Source organism: Marmota flaviventris, chromosome Y, assembly GCF_047511675.1.
Source record: "Marmota flaviventris isolate mMarFla1 chromosome Y, mMarFla1.hap1, whole genome shotgun sequence".
NCBI classification, from domain to species: Eukaryota; Metazoa; Chordata; class Mammalia; order Rodentia; family Sciuridae; genus Marmota; species Marmota flaviventris.
In genome coordinates, this window is record NC_092519.1 from 8,476,712 (window position 1) to 8,482,819 (window position 6,108).

Sequence of the window (6,108 nt, forward strand, 5' to 3'; positions counted from 1 at the left end):
CAACCCCAAAGTGGTAAAAGATTACAAATATCTACTTTAAAATGTGTCCTCTCACCAAGATAATTTTATACAAGTTTAAAATCTTCATCATCTTATGCTCTTCACAAGGCCTTGAGAATTTTCCTTTCTGATTAAGAAAAAAAAAAAAACAGTACTGCAATATTTTTAGTCAATTTTCACTATACACATTAGATACAAATTGTTTGATATATCATATATTTTTTTAACCTAGGAAGGTCTACCCCTCCCCCTTTCAAAACAAGAACAAAATTATCCATTTACAAATTATTTCTCTGCTTTTATATTCCCATCACACAACTTTTTAATATAATGTTTTAAATGTTAAATTATTTCAAGAAAAATACTTTTATAAAGTCATATCAATTATTACATTTTTTCCTTTTTTTGTTAATAACAGGGACATGGAAGTCTCCTGGAAGAACTTTTAAAATCTGCATGATTCTCTCCACAGACGAAAAGAGCTCAAGCCCTTGTCAAAGTGCCTCCAGGAGGCCGGTCCATACCTGCTACCACCCTCAGACAGAAACACATAGCAACATAATGGTTAGAAACAAGGTCTCAAATACAACCCTCTGGGCCTGGAAAGAGAAGTCATAAAATACTTCCATTAGCCATTAATGCTTTAAAAAAGGCATTTTTTTTTAAAGTCCTATAATGAAGGTTCAACTTCAAGTACTAATTTAGATGTTGTCTTGGAGTCCAGAGGGTGTGGAACCTGTTGAGAATTCCTGGCAGGGAGAAGTTTGTCCGACTGTGCTACAGAGATGTGGAGAAGTGAAGCCTTTAGGAAGAGAGGGCACTGGTTCTGAGTCTGGGGACATGATGACCAAAACCACTGGGAGAGATTCTCAGCTTTGGCAGTTGACACAAAATACCCAAGGGCCAAGGGCTTCTGCTTGAGCTCCTCTGGAGCCTCTCTTGAGAGAAGATGCTCGCCCTGGCTCAGACTGTGCTGGAAGTGAGAGCTCACACCAATTCCAGAAGTAGAGCCTGGGGAGGAGTTGGGAGAGAAATGGAGGTTCCCAGTCATTAATATGCCAATGTCATTGTCCATATCATCTGGAAATGGAAGGTCAACAAACATATCATCATTGTTAGGGCTGAACCCATCCTCGTTGGGATAGTTTGCTGAGCCACCTGGATGGTTGATGATGTTGGGAGCACTAGAATGTACAAAATGAATCTTGAGGGGTGTACAGCTGATAAGACTACAGGTTCAGTGCAGTACTTTGGCAAAAAACAGAGCCCATTGTGACAGCATCTGGAATCACTACAAAGGACCCCTGGGGCTCCATGGGGGGCTCCACATATGCAGCAAACATCCTTGAGCTGTTTGCTGATTGTCTGTCGTGAACATTCTCCAAGGAGGATACTCCAATCTTTAAGCTCCCCATGGCCAAGATGCCAAGTCTTCCAATCACAACTCTCCAGGGCAGTGATGTCATTTGCATAATACCTATGCACCATTCCCACAGTTTCTGCAGTCCAGTCTTGCATGCAAATACTTTACTCTTCCATGACCTGTTTGGCAAAGCAATAGTCCCAATTCAGGTCTTTAATAATTCCCCATGAAGGTTAGTGCAGGAAACCAAGAGCCAGTGCTGGTCATGGGATCGACAATAGCCCACAAAGAGCACGTTGTACTTTTGGCTGGCCTCACCAAAGTTCTCTCCCAGCTCTGTCTGCTTTAATTTGTCCTTGGTTGGGGCCAATATAAAGGGAGGGGAGTAAGGCTGTATTGGGTTGGGCTGCTCAGCATTCTTGAGAGTCATCTCAATGCTGGCTGCAGGCCCAAATCCTGTGAGGGATTTTCATGTGGATCTGTGTGGGCAGAGGTCACCTGCACTGGCAGTACACTGAAAATCCCATGGATTTCATGTATTAAATGTAGAAAACTAGTTCATCCTTCACTGTCTGCCACATGTACTGGCAAGGCACAATCTGGAGAATGAAAGAATTTCTCATATGTTCAGGTAAATTATCCAGCATTTCTGTGTAGCAGTGCATTAAGCTCAAGAGCATGATGTTTCCAGAAGTGGAGTCTTCCTCGGTAGTGTAAGTGAATGGGTCTACCATGTAAATGACAACAGTGGGAGGGTAGGCTTGGCTGTCTGCATAGTCAGGCTGTGTGGGAATTCCTATTCTCTCCCTTTCTGTAACACTTTCTTTTCTATCTTGCATGGGCTGGAAGGAATTCTGCCCAAGCTCATTGTTTCCACCACAGCCCATATTCCCTTGGGTTCTGTCCATGGCACTGTCCCCAAAACACTGTCCCCAAAACTGGGGTTCTGCCCTCTAACACTACCACTGAGTCCTGAGGAAGAAATAGTGCTCATCTTGTTAATACCTGGAGCAGAATCAGATGACAAGACTGGGGGGCATGGAGGAACCAGATGCAGAACTGCTTTTTGGGGGGTTTGTAGAACCACCATTAGAGGTAGGATTGAATGCCCTGCCAGCTGGGGGAGTTGCTGATCCTGAATTTGAAGCTAAAGGCCAGCATTCCCAGGTGCAGCTTGTCCCTGTGTTGCTGTTGGTGGGGTCTGCTATTTAGGTGGTATCAACAGGCTGCTGTCTAGCTGCAGAGTGGGTAAATAAGGTGCTAGGTGATGGCAGCAAACTTGCACATAAAGTCTGAGTTTGGAATGATTGTCATTGTCCTCACTGCTCCAAGCCTAGTTCAACCATTTGCTCACAAGCTCATCTGTCAGTTTCTGTGCCAAGGTCTTTCCCACACACATGATGCCATCACATAGCACTTTGCAGATAGGCTTGTGCTGCCCAAGCCTACACATCTCATATACAGCACTCAAGTCCCTGAAAAAGTTTTGGCTCCTTCAAGCAAGGCCTCATTTTATGGACACACCACAATATAGCCAACATCACAGTGGCCCCCACATGGGTCCAACAACAGCCTTTCCCAAAAGGGCAAGGAGAATGGCGAGATGGTCAGGAGGTCCTTGTCATAGCCTACCAGAGTAGGGATAGGTAATAGCTCAGGAGATTCTTCTGAAACTGTAGGTTTGATAATTCTGATGATGATGAACTTGGGGCTGTTTCACCTGCACTGTGCTCATCAAAAATGCCTATAGTTGGAACGGAAGATCAACCTCTTGGGAAATATGGAAAAGCTGCTGTTCCATACCCACCAACAGTTGCAGATTTGCAAAGGATGTTCTCCACCCCTCCATCTTTGGAACAGCACCCGGCATTTTCTTCTGTGATGAATTATAAAGATGGGATCAGTTCAGAGACAGTGTCAGAATTAGGCATGATGGAGAGTCCTATGGACAGTATAATTTCAACACCCCTCACAGAATTCAAAATGGAAGTAGAAGATGGATTAGGAAATCCCAAACCAGAGGATATAAAGGACATTTCATATGTGCATAGAGTTCAACCTATTCAGCCTTTTGTGGGATCTTCCATGTTTGCTCCAATGAAGATGTTGCCAAGCCGTTGCCTGCTACCCCTGAAGATACCTGATGCCTGTCTGTTTCAGCCTTTATAGGCAATTCCTCCTAAAATTGAACAACTGCCCATGGCCCCTGTAGCGACTTTCATTAGGGACGGCTACAATAACATGCCTAATGTTGGGAGCCTAGCAGATCCAGACTATCTGAACTCACAACAGATGAACACGCAGATGACGCTGAACCGCACTGCCCCAGGCAGCAACAGTGGAGCAGGAGTCCTCCCGTCTCCAGCGACCCCTTGTTTTTTGTCCCCACACCATGAACCCCCAGAACCCCAAGAACTCCCAGAGATGGGGGCACTGCCAGTGGTCAAGGGTCTGTTAAATATGACAGCACTGCTCAGGGGTCACCAGCCTCTGCCCTTTCTACCACACAGCCTCTTAACTCTGTGGACCCTGCCACCATGCAGCCAATTCCTGAGACCCACAATCTTTATGTCACCCTGATTCTCTCAGATTCTGTGATGAATATCTTTAAAGACAGAAACTTTGGCAGCTGTTGCATCTGTACCTGCAACGTGAACATCTAAGGGGCAGATATTGGGCTCTACATCCCCAAATCTTCCAATGAGGACCAGTACCACTGCACCTGTGGGTTTAGTGCTATTATGAACCTCAAACTTGGCTAAAATTCAGGACTCTTCCTTGAAGATGAGTTGGATATTTTGGGGAATAATTCTGATAATGGTCAGGCTGCAGAGAGGTGCTTAATGATGTGTCAGACCAAGTTTCTTCCTCAGATGGAGGGAGCCAGAAAATCCCAGGAGACACCCATAAGCCTTCTTCTCTTCCTTCAGAATCAACACACAAAACCGTTTGCTTCTCTGAGTTTCCTGGACTGTATTTCCTCTAACAGTCGCCAAACTCTTCCCTGTATCAGCTGGAGTTATGGCCGGGTACAGGCAGACAACAATGATTACTGGACAGAGTGCTTTAATGTGCTGAAGCAGAGACGGCAGTATGTGGATAATCCCACTGGTGGGAAAATGGATGAAGCTCTGATGAGAAGTGCCACTGTGCACTCTTGGCCTCATAGCAATGTGCTAGACATCAGCATGCTCTCCTCTCAGGATGTGGTCCACATGCTGTTGTCTCTGCAACCCTTTCTCAAGATGCCATCCAAAAGATGCACATGGGCAGAATCTGGGAGAACATCCAGCACGTGCAGGGACCACTCACCTGGCAGCAGTCCATAAGATGGCTCTTCTTCAAGATCTGGAGTTGACATTTGGCTCCTCTTGTACTGGGTTCTGTTGAGGATGCATTCTTTCCAGATTCGATGAACCATATGATGCTGGAGTTTTGAAGGAATCTTCCCCGATCTCTTTGACTGTGCATAGTTACCATCCCCTGGTCTTGGGAACCCAGATGACTGGTAGCAGTCTGCATATATCCCCTCCTGTGATAGCTTGCTCTGGAGAGGTGGGAGGGGTCAGAGGCATCCCCCAGTTACTTGGATCCTTCACCCTACCAAGTCCCGGCTGCCGAACTGTAATATGGCCTCCAGCAGTGGCAAAACTCTGAGGAACTGGGATGTCATTCTGAGAGATCAATACAAAAGCTGAACCGTAGCCCATCCGAACACCACCAACAATTACTTCGATTGCCACAGGGAAATCATCATCATATTCCAACTCTTCTTCCTCTTTCAACTCCTCTTTCTTTTTTAGCACCATTGGGTAGAAATATTGTCATTTCTCAATCAACTTGCAGGTGGCTGGGTCTGACATTTTATATGCATGGCCTGTTAGCTTGCCATTTAAGCCATATGGACTCACCAGTACTTGAAATGATGCAGGTGGAGACTGAGCCATGTGTATATGTTCTTCACTGATCAAAGAAATTGGCTGATGTTGGGCAATCTCCACACTTGTGCATACATTACTTTCTCCGTGAAGAAAAAATGTAAACACACAACAAATGTTCACTTTGTTGACTGGATTTTCATCCTTCTCATAGGGTCAAACAAACCACTTCCCAATCCTAACGAAGTTCTTCTCCATTAGGCACCTTTCTAAGAGATTGTGGATCGCTTTGAAGAGCAGAGTCCTATATTCATAGGAAAGGCCATTTCCCAGAGTCCTTCTTCCACAAACTGCAGTTCATGATGTATTACACCCACAAGGTTGGGTTCATCCCCACCAGAATATCCATAATTCTTTGCTATCTGGTTTGACATCATGAGGCAATACACACAACAGGTATGGCAGGCAGCGGATGAAACATTAACAAGATTGGATCATCTTGGGCTGGGGCTGAAATTATGTGTCCACAGTCCCCAGGCCCTCCAAAATTGTGCCTACACCATTTAATTCCTGAGAGTTCAGCCAGCGAGAAGAGGTTGGAGTGACAACCCTCCAAGCTCGCCCCATTGGCCACCCAGTTTGCTGCCTCACTCATGATCCTCCCGGAGCCCCGCTGCCAGAGGTGGGCATGTCGGCTTGAGGCATCAGAGGTGAGGCCCTGCCAGGTGGTGGCACCTAGGGGAGGAGTGCTGGCGGCCAGGCCAACGCAGCCTCCAGGGAAGGGCGGGAGGGCGGCGGGAGGCTGGGAGGCCCCACGGCGGCGCTGTGCCAGGGCCCGCGGGCTGGGCGTGGGGGGAGGGGTGTCGG

General features: G+C 46.3%; 2 pseudogenes; both read right to left on the minus strand.

Moving 5' to 3' along the window:
- Positions 1-670: 670 nt before the first annotated feature.
- On the minus strand, positions 671-2,250 carry LOC139703562 (mediator of RNA polymerase II transcription subunit 13-like pseudogene; annotated as a pseudogene).
- A 2,312-nt stretch (positions 2,251-4,562) lies between these two features.
- LOC139701356 (mediator of RNA polymerase II transcription subunit 13-like pseudogene) lies at positions 4,563-5,896 on the minus strand (annotated as a pseudogene).
- Positions 5,897-6,108: the final 212 nt, after the last annotated feature.